We start from the raw sequence: 16,743 nt of genomic DNA, 5'->3' as shown, positions 1-16,743 counted from the left end.
GTATACATGCACACACCTCGTGAGAAGGAATGCCTAAATAACTCACCAGTTCACTTGGACCTTTTAATTAAAAAAGGAAATTTGCTCATGTATATGCGGGGTCTAGTAAGGCCCATATAGGTGGAAATCTTGCTGGCAGCCACTCGACCAAGGTACAGAAACCAGGGAGAAAAAAGAATATAGTGTAGTATTTATATTTAATTGGATATCATAAAAACATACATTAATGTGCCCAATCGGCACTAAAGATACAGCCTCCCTGCTCCGTTTAGCCCTGGAGCCGGTGTGTGCTCCAATTACCGGAAGTGATGCATGTGACAACCAAAATCACGCACAGTCTCGCATGTGCAGCTTAGTACAGTATACAATCTTATAGTATGCCGGGGTAGGTGCCAGGTGCAATTTCTGTACAGTAGCTAGGGGAAAATTGTGCATGCAAACCTGCAAAACATTCTCTCTTGCAGTTGTATCAAAAACCACCATTTTGTAGAAACCTCTTTTGTTATTTGTCCTCTGAGATGAGGATGGAGGTGCCTACATCAAAGCCCCTCAATGTGCACCTTGCTCTAAAAGATAGTTATAAATTGGGGCAGTTGCCATTTTCGATTAGCTTTCTAGATATGGTGCTGGGACATATGCTCCAACATGGAAACTATCATAGATTAGAGTTAGGATGGCACTATACAGAGGGCCCTTGGTGAGGCAAAGTGGCTTCCACATATGTTTGCAAATGCAGTGCAACCAATACAGAGATGTGTGAGTAGAAAGTGCCAGCAGGCACAGTGAAAGTTGAAGGAAAAGGCTAAGGTAGAGATGGAGATTTGGAAACACTTCTGGTGGAAATATAACTTTTTCTGTAGCTGTAGGCTTCAGGGGAGTACCAGTGAGTATATAGTGGCACTAGAGGGATGTACTATAAACAAAGAGTCTCATGCATCAAAAAACATCATGATATAAATGAATGAGTCCAGTATTAGTCCATAGGGTTGTATAATGACAAGCAGCACCCTAATGCTCTGTACACACGGTTGGACATTGATCGTAAATTCCAACAACAAAATCCATGGATTTTATCCGACCGATGTTGGCTCAAACTTGTCTTGCATACACACGGTCGCACAAAGTTGTCGGAAAATCTGATCGCTCTGAACGCGATGATGTAAAACACGTACGTTGGGACTATAAACGGGGCAGTAGCCAATAGCTTTCGTCTCTTAATTTATTCTGAGCATGCGTGGCACTTTGTGCTTCGGATTTGTGTACACACGATCGGAATTTCCGACAATGGATTTTGTTGTCGGAAAATTTTATATCCTGCTCTCAAACTTTGTGTGTCGGAAATTCCTATGGAAAATGTGTGATGGAGCCCACACACGGAATTTCCGACAACAAGGTCCTATCACACATTTTCCATCGGAAAATCTTATCATGTGTACGGGGCATTTGAGTGAAGCAAGCAACTCTGTAGTATGGAAGAGAAGAACAGAGGGGCACCAGACTAAGTGCAGCATTAAAATCAACAGTTTATTTAAGGGTAAGACAAGGGGCAACTCACAAATGGTTGAATAATTTAGGCACATATGATGGTGGCAGACGATTTCTGGACCTCTCTGGATCGTCCCGGTGATATGGCAGGATCAGGCAGTGGCTGTGCAAACAGATAACTGTAGATAGCGGGCAATCACCCCCGTAACCAGTATGGAATGCAAGATGGCACCGGACCGGACATGCCGTCATTACGGAGGCCACGCTGACGTGCAAGTGGTCAGCACGGCCACTTTAGTAATGTCACGTACGGAAGTAAGGCTTTCCCCTTTATTTTCACCTGGTGATCCCCTGCCAGTAATTTTGTAATTTTTCAACTTCATTTAACAAATAAAGGTGTCCAGACAAAGTAGCAGTTTAAGGGTTGAGCCAAACCATGTAATACTGGCAGGGGTGCTTACAATGGCCAGCCTTTGTTCATTTATATAAAACCTTTATCCCAAAAGAAAAAAATACAGTTTAATGTAACTGTGTAAAACATGTTAGTTCAGCTTCAATTTGTTAGTCTAGTCTATCTGTAAAACCTGGTACACAGGATCGGATTTTCCGATAAGAAATATTCGACGTCAAGCTGTTGGCGGAAAATCTGACCGTGTGTATGCTCCATCGGACAATTGTTGTCGGAAAGTACAAACACGCATGCTCGGAAGAAAGGACGAGCTAGAAGCGGTCGGTCTTGTAAACTAGCGTTCGTAATGGAGAATTAACATTCATGACGTGGCAAATTATGAAATCTCAAAAAGCAGCGCACAATTCTCTTCTTCTTTAATGGGATAATAATGAAGCTGCTTTGCTGGTGATACTGATGGAGTTATTGCAAACAAATTTTCAAAGGCTTTTTTTTTTTTAGTGATATCAAGAATAATATTATTATGTTTGTTTTTTTTGGGGCAAGTTACCACAACACCATTATCCCGTAGTTTTTAAGATCAAAGATACAACTATGTTGATGTCCCTTGTTAATTTTACATTGTATTTTTTTAAATGTAACTGCCTACTCCCAAACTGTCATTTGAAGTAAAACACATAGCCAAGTATTATTCTCCACAATTTTTTTATTGTGCATTAAAAAAAGAAAATAAATAAAATTAGACATGCTATCTGCCAATAGAACTTAACCAAAAAGTGCATTCTATGCATCCAAAATATAGAAAATATACCAAATCAAATCATTATTCAACCAAAAAAATAATGTGAAAGCAATAACTTCAAGGCCAATAATAAATAACACGTTATCTCCCCCGATTCCGCAACATGTCTGGTTGACGAACGGCTAAATGAAAAGTGCAAAAAGAAAAGCGCGAATCAACACTCACCAAACTTCTACTAACACGAAATTAGCAGAAGGAGCCCAAAGGGTGGCGCTAAAGAGCTGAAAAACCACGTAGTACATCTAGTACGTCACTACGTTCGTAATTGTTGGCCAACAATTGTATGACCGTGTGTATAAAAAAAACAAAAGAAACAAAAGTGTGGCGCTATATATCACATCCACAGCCGTGTGTATTACAATAAAGACATATAAAAATAGTGAATACTACCAAAAAATGTATGACCATAAAATGGATAGTGTCAAATAATTAATCAGTGTTGATCACATATAAGGTAAATACACAATAATACTTAATCATCAGATGTGCCAGTGATTAATAAAAACCCGTGCTGGCACTGGCACATCTGATGATTAAGTATTATTGTGTATTTACCTTATATGTGATCAACACTGATTAATTATTTGACACTATCCATTTTATGGTCATACATTTTTTGGTAGTATTCACTATTTTTATATGTCTTTATTGTAATACACACCGCTGTGGATGTGATATATAGCGCCACACTTTTGTTTCTTTTGTTTTTTTTCTACCTTGAGTCTATAGGTGTGTTGGCTGCTTTTCACTTTCTTTCTAAACGTAGCGCTGTACTTAATTTTTATTTTTGCTATGACCGTGTGTATGCAAGACAAGTTTGGGCCAACGCCCTTTAGACAAAATTCCACGGTTTTGTTGGCGGAAAATCCGATCGTGTGTACGAGGCTTTAGTCTAACATTACCCTCTCCCAGGACTGACAATGCTGCTGTCCAAAGGTGTCTGTTTTACTACTCCAACAAGAATGCAGACACCCTAAGACAGGAAGTGTGTTACTGGCTGGATCACCAGGTGAAATAATAGAAAATAAAACCTAAAAATATTTTTTTTTGCAGCTACCACATTGTGGGGTAGCACAGTGGCTACGTGGTTATCACTTCTCCCTAGCAGCACTAAGGTCATTCGTTTAAATCCCAACCACGGCATGACCTGCCTGTGGTTTGCATGTTCTCGGGGTGCCTGCGTGGGTTTGCCGGTTTCCTCCCATACTCCAAAGACATGCTGGTAGGTAAATTGGTCCTAGTATGTTCTTGTTTGAATGTGACTTATGCTGCGTACACTCGACCGGACTTTCCGGCAGAAAAGGTCCGAAAGAATCATTCCATTGGACATTCTGATCGTGTGTGGGCTTCATCGGACTTTTTCTTTAGAAAATTCTGATGGACCTAGAAATAGAACATGTTTTAAATCTTTCTGACGGAATCAATTCCTATCAGAAAAAACGTTCGTCTGTATGCTATTCAGATGAACCAAAAACGACGCAAGGGCAGCTATTGGCTAGTGAACTTCCTTTTTCTAGTCCCGTCGTACGTCATCACGTTCTAAACGATCGGACTTTGGTGTGATCGTGTGTAGGCAAGTCCGTTTCAGCAGAACTCTGTCGGAACTCCGTCGAAAAAACCGTCAGAGTTCATTCCAACGGAAAGTCCGGTCGTGTGTAAGCGACATTAGGGACCTTAGACCAGCCATTCTCAACCAGGGTTCCGTGGAACCCTGGGGTTCCTCCAGAGGTTTCTAGGGGTTCCTTGAGCTGTGGCTGATGAACCACCTTTTTGATGGTGCCTACAGAGTTCAAGGTTCAACGTCACTTAGCAAAGCCAGCAGCATGACACAAAATATCTTTTTAGCTGTCTTCAAGGGTGGCATTCTGAGCACCACTTTAAGGGGAACATTCTTCCTATGGACCACCAGTATAAGGAGCATTGTTCCTATTGACCCCTAATGAATTGGTTTTAGTAAGGGTTCCTCGAGACCTGAAAATTATTTCTGGGGTTCCTCTAGGGTTAAAAGGTTGAGATCTGCCTTAGATTGTAAGCTCCTTGAGGGCAGGGACTGATATGAATGTACAATATATATATATGTAAAGGGCTTCATAAATTTACAGCTCTATATAGGTACCTGTAGTAAATAACTCAAAGGACTGGTAAGCTAAAATATATAAATTTTTGTTGTTGGGTTTTATTACCACAAGGAGCAATTTTGCTTGGCCTCCCAAATGCCCTTCTACCATGGGAAGCCAATGATCTCGGGAGGTCTGCTTCAAATGTACTGCTATATGCGGTTGCTCATGCACTACTCATTTATCAACCAGTGTCAAGAATGATACAAATCAAAATGTTTTCGCTATCTCCCTTCCATAAAACACCAGAAGATGACTTGTAATTGTTTGATATATCTTGCTAATTTGGCTGCCACACTACAGACCAGCTAGAGGAAAAATAATATTCTTCAAATGAGAATCCTGCCAGGCTGACAGTCCTCAAGATGGAGAGGCAGAGCCGGTCCACGCCCTCCTTATCAGAGCTTTTAAATAGCAGTCAAGAGTGCTTCATTTCAACACATCTTCCAGAGACAGCAGGACGATTATAATTTTGCGGCTACTCTCTATACAATCCCTAAATAATTAACCAGAATTCAAGAGCCCATGTTTTCATACATCCGACACACTAGCATTTTAAAACTGAAAACAAGTTGTGGTGCTAATTAAGACTGATAAAAAACAATGAAATCTTGTGTTTTCTGATTTATTTAAGAGATAATTAAGTTAAACCGCATACCGTGAAATTATACTTTCAGCTGCAAAGCTTACAAATGATATTGAGATAAGTAGGAAATATCAAATTATCAGAGAAGGATGCTAGGAAATCCTAAACCCATTTTCTGCTAACACATTTTGAAATTGTAAAATTTCATCCGTTGGCCTGAAGGAAAGAAAAAAAAAACGACACCTTAACAGATACAGATCAAACGTGATTTTGTAACCCTTAAGTTCAACTTTCTTTTTCCATAATCTTAACACATAAAACTTTCTGTCAAGGACTTGCAACACAAAATTCAATCAGGAACCTTGAATCCTTAAATACTCCAAGCACTAACTTCAGGTGACTAATTCAGTTTGGCTATTGCAAAGAACATTTTTTTTTTTAACTCAATCGATATGTACAATATATCTCACTATCAAGGGCATGCTTCAATTATTTACATAACACTGGCTACATAAGGGAATCCATGCACCCAGCTTCATTGACTGGCACATTTTTCTTCCTGGCTAAAATGTGCACAGCTTAGTGATCCAATCTTGATATTGATGTGGCTGTTTCATATTCGGGATGTTTATCACCGCGGCAGCCAGATGTAGCCAAGATTGAAAGTAGCAGAAAACTTTATGAAGTTGACATTTCTCCCTGGCTATTTTTTTTCGGCTTAAATGTTTAATTTGAAGTATGAAGTGAGAGTGAGATTTGCTCGAAGTGAAATTGCCTCTGCAGGCAAGAGTCCAGGATTGGCAATTCGTCAACTGAGGCATTGGCCAGAAATGTGCTGATGTGACTGGGAATATCAGAGGGCTGATTGGGGATCTCCCAAATATTATTTAAAATTGATTCCCCAGATTGATAGTTTCTTTATATGCCATAAACTACCAGGATTTACCTAGAAAAGCTCTTTATCTAAGTACTGCAAAGATAATCAGGTTTAGTAACAGGTAAAGAAAAATTATAGTCTATTTAGGGTTTTAGATGTATGTGTGAGCATACATTAAGGAAAATATGCTTGAGATGTGTATATACTATACTGTATGTGTGTATATACAGTATATATATAAATATATATATATATATATATATATATATATATATATATATATATACTGTACATATATATATTAGGGTTGCACCAATACCGATATCAGTGCTGATACTGAGTGTTTGCACGATTACTCGTACTTGTGCAAATCCTCCGATACCTTTGAGGTGCGATTTGAGACAATACAAAACAAATGGGCTTAAAGCAGTAGTAAATCACAGTGGATGGAATAAAATGAATATTCCCTGCAAGGCAATGTCATAATGTGCTAGTATGCATTGCATACTAGCACATTATGAGAGACTTACCTTAGAACAAAGCCCTTCTAGCGCCGCGCTGTCACTGCTGAAACGGCTGACATCTTTCCCCCGGTCTTTCTTTCGGGTTCGCGTCCTCTGGCTGTATGAGTGGCCGGGGGCGCAGCGACATCACATCACGGAACGGGCTTTGAAGGTCCGGCACTGTATGTATGGTGACTTCACCAGCTGCATGCACTCTAAATTATCTCCTAAACGATGCCAGTTTAGGAGATATTCACAGTACTTACAGATAAGCCTTAATGTGTGATTCTTTGCAGTGCAATTTGAGCCCATTCATTTTGTATGGGCTCAAGTTGCACCCCAAAGGTATCAGTACTTGGTATTGTTGAGTACTTGACCAAAAATATCGGTACTTGTACTTGCCAGTAAAAAACGGCATTGGTGCAACCCCAATATATACATCCACTTCCCGCCCGTAGGATGCCATATGACGTCCTGGACTTTTAGTGGTTATACCGAGATAATGCCTACAGCTACAGGCATTATCCTGGTATCTATTTTTTAGCCAGCGATGCATTTTTATATAAAAGCGTTCCTAGTGGTCAAATAGCCTTCCAGTGCCTTTCTAGTCTCTCACCGGGACAGAAGCTGGTTCTACAGGCTTACTATAGAGATGGCCAGGACCGGAACATCCTCGATCATCTCTATGGTGTAAGAAACCAGAAGCGAAAAGGTTATTATCACTTCCAGTTTGGCCAGGATGAAAACAAATCTAATCAAACATATTCTTGGTTTGATCAGATGCATTTAAGGGCAGAGGAAAAATCTGGGGTCTAATAGACCCCAGATGTCTCAGTAAGGAGGACCTGTCACTGCTTCAGCTATCACAAGGGATGTTGTCCATCCCTTGTGATAGCAATAAAAGTGATTAAAAACAGAAAGTGTAAAAAAAAAGAATCAAAAAAACAATTGAAATAAAATAAATAATATATTTTTTTTTAAAGTGCCCCCCTCTCGTGCTTGTGTGCAAAGATGAACGCATATGTAATTCCTGCACGCATATGTAAATAGTATTCGTAACACACATGTGAGGTATTTCCGTAAATGTCAGATAGAATGCGATAATTCTACCACCATACCTCCAGTATAACTTTAAATTGGTAACCTGTAAAGACTTTTAAACTGTCACCTAAGGAGATTTTTAGCTACCGCAGTTTGGCGTCACTCTGCAGGTGTACGCAATTTTAAAGTGTGGCATGTTAGGTATCAGTTTACTCAGTGTAATATCATATTTTATATTCTACCAAAAAAATAAAATAGGTTTTATATTATGTTTGTGTGCATTAAAATTCATTAAAGTTAAACTTGTTACAAAGAAATTTAGCTTAAAAAAACGCTGCACATATACCGTGTGACACTGACCATTTTATTCTCTAGGACCTGTGCTTAAAAAAGACATATAATGTTTGGAGTTTCAAAATAAATGTCTAGCAAAAAAAAGATGTTTTTTACATGTAGGAGAGAAATGTCAGATTTGGCCCGGTAGGGATGTAGATAGATATAAGTAGATATATACAATATAGATATATAGATATATCTATATACATATATATATATATCTCTATATAGATATATCTCTATATCTACATATATAGATATATCTCTATATCTATATATATATAGATATATATATATTGTGGCGGTGGGCATAATCACTAAAAGGCTTCCGTGCAAGAACAGTTTTGATCTCCATATTGAACTTCTCAACAAACATGATAAAAAATAGTCTTGCAGTACATTGTACTCTCTGGTCTATAATGTTTGGAGTTATACAACGAACACACACCTTACTTTCTGCCCAGATGTAGAGGAAAGAGGAGAAGCATTCTGCATGTCTCATGGCTGGTCAAAGAGGACTAGTGCATCATTAAGAAAACTTTCTTATTCTCATTTTCCATAAAAGATAAACCTACATGACAGCCACAGAAGCCCCAGGGTCCACCACTTCCTAAACTAGTATAAATGGGGCCCCCAATGCCAAAGAATCCTTGTGCAACTGCACATTATATCTGTAAAGTATTCAAAAAATCAATAATGCCTACGCTTTGGAGCAAGTAGCTAAAGGTCCTACCTTTATTCTCCCAGCCTACTTCCCCAGTGGTCCGCTGGAGTCCCCCAACAATCTTATGCCCATACCAACTTTCTGAAATTTGGCAATTGTATAAGGCTAGCCCTCACCAGTGAATGTACAGTAGTTGGGATTGCCAATAAGACAACCAGGCACAAAGATTTACATTTTGGGCCAAAATATAAGGTGTGCTTGTAACTGGAAATTCTGTTTTTTTCAGTAAATGTAGATGTCTAACGATGCACTAGGGTCATTAAACAGGTATGATTTGGCACTTGCTGTGCAGTTAAATTTTTTTAAGGATTCCAGGTTTATTTTAATGCTATCTAACCTAGGATTGTACTGTTTGTATGTAAGTTATGTTAATCACTTGAGTGCCAGTGCCTTTTTCTCCCTGTATCTTCTTAACTACCTTGATCTCGATACAGCGCTGTGCCCGAGAGCAGTGGCTCTCTCCATTCTCTCTCCTCCCTGGCCATGGAGGCATTGGCTCCTGCTGATATCTATCACAGCCTGTGAGGAGAGAGCGGGGGCAAGGCCGCGCCGTGCTGTGTATGTCTATGAACACACACAGCGCAGCTCTGGATCAAGCCTAACACGAGTGACCCATGGCAAGCATCTTGGTAAGTATAATATGTTTGTTATAAAAAAAAATCCTTTACAATCACTTTAAAGCTATCTTGTTCCTTCTTGGATGAAATGAAACCACGTATGAAACTGCCTGCAAAAGAAGAGGATGAATACTCACCTTTCTGGCTGGCAGCAACTCAAATCTTTGCTCACTTTCATAGCTCCTGGAGCCACTGCTATCTGTCATTTCCAAGGGAGTTGGACAATTTGTCCCTTGCTGGCCATTGTTCTTCCTCCTGCTGACTCCTATGTCACTGTAAGAGATGATGGGAAGAACCACAGCAGCCAGCAGGGGAAACACTATCCAATGCACCTGGTGGTATCCAATACTAGTGGCGCCTGGGGCTCTGCAATAGAGCAAAGTTTGGCGTTGCTGCACACCAGAAAGTTGGGTATTCCTCTTTATTTTTTTTTTGTTGGGGGCTTGCAGTTCCATCCTGACCTCAAAGTTCCATCCTGATCTCAAAATGACAAGTATTTAATTTTCCTAATAAGTGAATAAAAAAGGCAAAAAACTATGAAACTTGAACCCTCATGAAAATACCACACCAATTGAACACATTTAGCCACTTTTCAGCATACCTAAACCTTAACATTTATTTGTATGTATCACCCTAGGAACTACAGCTTCTAGATTTCGAATGTGATATGCCATGGTACTTTTGGGAGACAAAAATCAATTTAATTCAGCATACTAATTAAAAATACTGTTTCAGCTGTTATAATACAGACAATACCAAGGAATAAGGTCTAATATTAGGCGGTGTCGAATTTGAAATAACCACAAAGGCTTCAATAAATGCATTCATTTTCCTGTTAACTTATGCAATGAGGTCACCATAGAATTGCACTGAAATTGGTCTGATTTTGTAATCTCTGCTCATAATGACATTGTAATGGGTCCTGCATACACTTGTATTAAAACCTTTTTCCACCATAATCTCACATTGTAATTGGAAGATCACAGGACCTCCAGAGACTTCTGAATAAATCATCAGAAGTTAATGTTATACAGTATTTACTTTTCATTGCATTTTAAACATGACTAGAAGCGAAGAGTATAGAGATGCAACCAAAAACCTTGTGTATTTTTAAGATATTTTAAACATAGGATAAAGTTTTACTTGATGTTAAGTGTGGAATTCCAGACTACATTGCCTGGGTCCTACTGTCTTCTGTAGACGTTCTGAATGGAAATTTTAATGTATTTTGTGAAGAGACAAAAGATGTGCTAGGATACCAATCAGACATTTGGTAATGTCAATGAGCATTTGATATGAAACGACAAGGTTTAACATTTAATCAAGGCATGTTAGTCAACTATTATTGAGTATTTGGTTATATCGATGTAGCAGAGTATGTTACCGTTATTTTCTTTGATCTTTAATTTATTTCACTCAAAAGTAAGAGATGTGCAAGTTACCAAAATATTACCCAACCGGAAGGGAAATGAAAAGACAGCAAGGAGTATATAAATATAGATGTTTCTTCTCATATCTTTGTTATTATTGCCTTCAAATATGTTGCCAAGGACCCAAAACAATATTTGGTCAACCACCCACCACATACACAGACAAAAGAGCTTAGTATTCATCAGAGTTATTAGACTTACTTGAATGGCAAAATGCAGAAAGTTTTGCCAAATATGCCATCAGCTGGTCACCTCCAATTGCTTTTTTCTTTTTTTAAAAAGATACTTTCTGGTGTTGTAAATTAAATGTGACCATCCTAATTTACTAGCTGGGAGTGTTGCATTATTACAATTGCCTTATGTGTGTTTGCACTCTTTGTCACCAATAGGGATGCTTCGGAAACATGAGTTTGACTTGAACCTAAGGTGTTTGCAGTTTCAGAAAATGACGAACTAATGCAGCTGTTTACTATATACTATAGCAACCAATTACCAATAATACACTTCCTGGCCTCTGAACTGTGGTGAATAGCTTTCATCTCTTTATTTATTCTGAGCATGCGTGGCACTTTGTCCGTCGGATTTGTGTACACACGATCTGAATTTCCGACAACGGATTTTGTTGTCGGAAAATTTTATCTCCTGCTCTCCAACTTTGTGTGTCGGAAAATCCGATGGAAAATGTCCGATGGAGCCCATACATGGTCAGAATTTCCGACAACACGTTCCAATCGGACATTCTCCATCGGAAAATCTGACCGTGTGTATGGGGCATTACTGTGCACAGACCCAACAGTTCACATTATTCAGTGCACCAAAGCACCAAATCCTCAATCTCACTATTTCCGTAGCTGCTAATAAAGCTAGTCAATCCCCTGTATTAATAAATCCTGGCAGTTTTTAAGGGAGAGGTTCCACACAAAAATTCTTGAGAAGGCTAGAGGGAATTAGCAATTAAATGTAACAAAGGTTACATTTGTCGGCTAATTCCATCTATGGGTCTCTAGAATTGTTACTTTATATTTCTTGGTACAGAGACATATGTATTTCCTACTCTCCTCAGCTCTATATAAGGGCCACAATGCTGTATATCACTGGCCATAATAAAAATATATGAATTTAAACAAAAAAAAAAAAAGTGGTATAAAATATATTTGTTTTTGCCCAATTTTGCATAGAACAAATGTTAAAAATGATTTGCTGCAAGAACGGCTATATGAATTTTATATGAATCTATAGTTTGCATGGAGTCATAAAAATATTTCTTTTGTTTTGTAAAATAGCAGGTTTAGGCAAAGAGAGCATACCAGGAATAGCTGTGCCCAGCTGCAGAGGTGCAGAGGAGCAAAGTTTTATAAAGTGAACCAGGAATGCTCAGCTGCAAGGGCGGAGAGGAGAAAAGTTTGGCAAACAGTGCATACCAGGAACAGTGTATAGAGTGTGTCTGGAGAGTTGGCTACAGACTGTGTGGACCGGCAAGTACAGAAGCACAGTGATGCTCAGGCTTGGGAAACATGTAGACAAATGTGGCATGGGTGCATATCCACAGAGTGCACCAGCTCTTTAAGGATTTGGTCAAGTGACACCGATGTGCCTGATTGTATGTGCTTGTGAAACCTGGGGTACAATCCAAAAGTGTGTGTGGATGCACTTACTAGAAGAAGTGTCATAAGCAAATCTCAGTGCCCAAAGACCACAGTGCATGTAAATACCATAGGCTAGCAGAGCAAAGGGATTTGGATATGGAACACACAGTACACAGAGGTCTGAAAAGTGCTACAATGCACAGCCACAGTACAAGTTAGCCTGCAAATCATCAGTGCAGTAGGCGTGGGTATGTTGTAGATTCCCAAAGCTATTCTGAAGAAATAGCAATATGCTTCAGACCAAAGGCTTATTCACAAAGCCAGCCTGCAGAGACTGCGGCACACCCAAGGTTGCATCACAGCTCTGGGCTTGGGGGGCACTTTACAGCTAACTACACAACACACAGAGGTCTGGGAAGCATCAAAATGTGGAGCCCAGGGAGTGAAGGTCCATTTCAGACTAACCCACAAGTTACCAGTACAGTAGGGTGCAGGTTGGGCTTCCAAGCTATGCTGAGGTAATACCAATATGCCTCGGCATGAAGTGCTCCTTCATAAAGTGAGTCTTCACAGTTTGGTTTCACACAAGGGACAGATTTGTTTCAGCAGCGTGTGGAGCTAAAGCCACCTTGTGGGAGGGTGGCCAGTCTTCTTAATTTTCCCCTTCACCTATGCCTACAGTACGGTATATCCAGCGACATTCAGCAAAAGTGACATAAAGTTTTTTAAGTCCCTTCTGGATGGTGGCGATGGATCCCCACAGGATTTTCCTGGGGGGGGGGGGGGCTAGTGAAAAAATGTTTTTCCTGAGGCCACCCCAAATTTTCCCTTCCTCACCACCAGCACCACCTAACCCTACTCATACTCACCACCAGCATCCCTATACTCCTCCTTCTGATTGCTAGCACCCCTACCCTCCTCCTCTTTACTACAAGTAAAATAACATGCCTTGTTCCTTGTATGCCTCCTCTGCCTCCTGTTGCCTCTGCCTCCTGTTGCCTCTGCCTCACAGCAGTGGAGGCAGTAGGCAAAGGATCATGCTGGCCCTGAGACAGCAGAAATCCCTCATCTTCTTCCTCCTGCTGTGTCTCAAGTGCCCAGTCTATTACACCGCGCAGTGTGTGCTCCAGCAGGAACACCAGAGGGACTGTATTCCTAATTCCCATCTCTTCATGGCTCACAATTTGGTCGCCTTTTCAAATGGTGATGAGAAGTTGCATGGATCCTGAATCAGGAACCGCTGACAAAGTACTCCAGCTCCCTGGATGGCTTTCTGCTGCTAATGCTCTGAATTTCAGCACATGGCTGAATCACATATCAGGCAGTTGACAAGCATACACCTGCCTAAAGTGGCTTCTCAGTCTTCCAGTCTGCAGCAGGACATCCTGATAACCAGGGTACCTAACCAGGCAGCAACCACTGAACCACCAGATTCAGAACATCTTCCATGCACGTTACATGCGTGGACTTTCTCTGTCCAAGGGCACTGGGCTGGGCATAGGGTGATTATGGGACGCTTTTTTTTAGATTATTCAAGATTGTCTTTCATGGACTCTTGTATACAAGGTAGCCAAGTTTCGATTCCAAACCTGTAAAAATGGTAAGTTTAAGCATCAATAGGATAATGTTATGTGGCTACAGAACATAACATTGATATCCTTGCAATCTGCATAGCACTTATTTGCAAATAATGCAAATATATATCAAACTGTGACAGCGCTAAAGCTCAGTAGCAAGGCTTTCAGACTTTCCTTGTTAAAAATTCAATTTAAGCAGGCAGAGCAACCCCATAGAGCAAGCTGCTGTGCTATGGCAGCTGTTAAACGATAAGTTCACCTTCGGAACATGTTACATGTTCCACTCGTATTTAGGGTGGAACATGTAACATGTTCCTGCTCCTGCCGCCTCTCTGCCGATCCCCCTTCCCCCGTGACATCGCGATTGGGGGGATGGGGGTCTTCTCCTTGCAACCGCTGTCACTTTTTTTAAAAAGTGGCGCTGTGCAGGTCTTGGACCACACAGCTGCATCATTCATTCATAGTGGCCTGTGAATGCACAAACTACAAGTGAGTGGAGCTGAACATTGTGACGTCACCACAATTTTTTTTTTTTTGGCACATTAATATTGGTTTGGGTCATCTTCATCTTATTTGATGAACAGCACAGCACTTTTCTATAAAACTACAAGTACTGTCTTCCACCATGGCAGATGAATTTGTAGTTTTAATGGGCTGTCATAGTTTCAACAGCGAATATTATTATATTATATATTTCAACAGGATCAGTGTTTCAACAGCGAATATTAATTTGCTGTTGTAACACAGCTGGATGGGATCGGAGCGCATTCTCTGCGACCCGAGTCCACCCTATTTTGAAGCCTATTAGGTGCTTAAAAAAAAAGACCCTGGCTGCATAAATTTAATTTAAATGTAATTTATGCGGCTGGTGTCCTGAAAGGGGCCTGGACGCATGAATAGTGGGTGGCTGCGGTCGACATGAATAGATTCATGCTACGCATGAATCTATCCATTACATATAGGGGGTGGCTTGGAGAGAGGGGGCGGCGCCGCCACTGTGGTACGCTGTATATGCATAGTTACATTGGTTCAAGCTAGACCAATGTAACTATTTAAAAATATACCATGCCTGGAAGTCTTCTTTAATTATTATTTCTGTCCATTGTATTTAGTTGATTTCATTGTGCATTTAAGAAATGTGTAAATATTCTGTTCTCAATGATGCACATATTATGGCAGCATATTTGAGTCTAGTGAACGTGCGCATAAACACTTGGCCTATTTAGTATTTAAAGGTCCCTTTAGCAGGAATGAGCAGGAAAGACTATAATAAGATGCCTGTAGACCAGTGGTCTCCAAACTGCGGCTGAGGGTTAGATGTGGCCCTTTGGTTGCCTATAATTTGCTCCTGGGGCACTATTACACCAACTGACATCAATGATGAAGCACCATTCCCCCTAATGATTCCAATTGACTCCATCAATGGGGCACTATTCTTCTCATTGATATCAACAATGGGGCACTATTCCCCCCCATTAAAACCAAGGAAAGGGCACTGATGCCATGACATTTTCTACTCCTACTGGCCACAGCCTGGACCCCCTAAAGCCTGAAGGACAGTAAACCGGCCCTTTGGCTAGAAAGTTTGGAGACCCCTGCTGTAGACATTCAGCAATTTGGAAAAAAACATTCATTTGAGCAACTTAAAGTTTTTGGTACATAACAATGAATCCAGATTCCAAATGATGCATATCTGCCCAAAAGTTCATCAGTTTGATTCTCTTGGATGTTCAAAAGGGAGTGAAACATATAAACAAGATCTTCTTGCGCACACCACATATGTACAAACGTTTAAAGCAGAACTCCAGGATAACAAAATATTGCATAAATACAAGAGTCATGTGCATTTTGACTTGAATCTTGGTGTGATTTTTATATCAGATCTGTGCAGAAATCCAGTATGAAACTTTGCTCTGTTCAGGATCTTTATTTATTAGGGACCGATCACTGCTGCTCTCTCTCCTTGTGCAGGGTGACTGGTCTTATCTCTGCACCCTCCATCTAGTTTTCTGCAGACATCCTGTAGTGGGTGGGCCTGCTGGGTCCCCCCTACAGCTCCTCTCTCTGCATGTTGTATACAGTACAGTGATGGCATTGCTGCTACTTTTATATGGTAATATCTGCAATTGCAAAGGACTTTGGTGCACAAAAAGTTCCTCTGTGGCCATTGAGAAATATTTTTTAAGTCAACATAATTTGTGTCTGGAGATCATTTTTAAAGGAGAGGAAAATGATACAATCAGGAGTCCTAGTCCTGTGTAGCTACACCTACCTATGTGAACAGCAGACATTGCCTGGTCTATTCTTGGAGGCCATTGACTAAACTAAACATCATCTTGATAAATAATTTTCTAGTACATGTCAGATCTTTCTTTTTAGTCTTTGGGTACTTTTAGAGCTCCGAATGTTGATTTTTCAAGGCCAATAGATACCTGTATGGATACCAAAATGACCAGCTTAAAAAGGCATCCAAAACGTATAATTTTCTAGGCTATTTCTTCTATTATATCCCCCCCCCCACAATATGTTCCTATGCCTAAAAATAACAATACATTTAAAGAGAATTTAAAGTGTTTTTGCCCATTTTAATTATGTTAAGGTCTAAAAAACTCTCTCAAAATTAATTTTTAATAATTTTTTGTTACATAACTAA

The sequence above is a fragment of the Aquarana catesbeiana genome, linkage group LG08 (assembly GCF_042186555.1).
Source record: "Aquarana catesbeiana isolate 2022-GZ linkage group LG08, ASM4218655v1, whole genome shotgun sequence".
In the NCBI taxonomy this organism is placed as follows: Eukaryota; Metazoa; Chordata; class Amphibia; order Anura; family Ranidae; genus Aquarana; species Aquarana catesbeiana.
Note: the sequence above shows the minus strand (reverse complement) of the source record.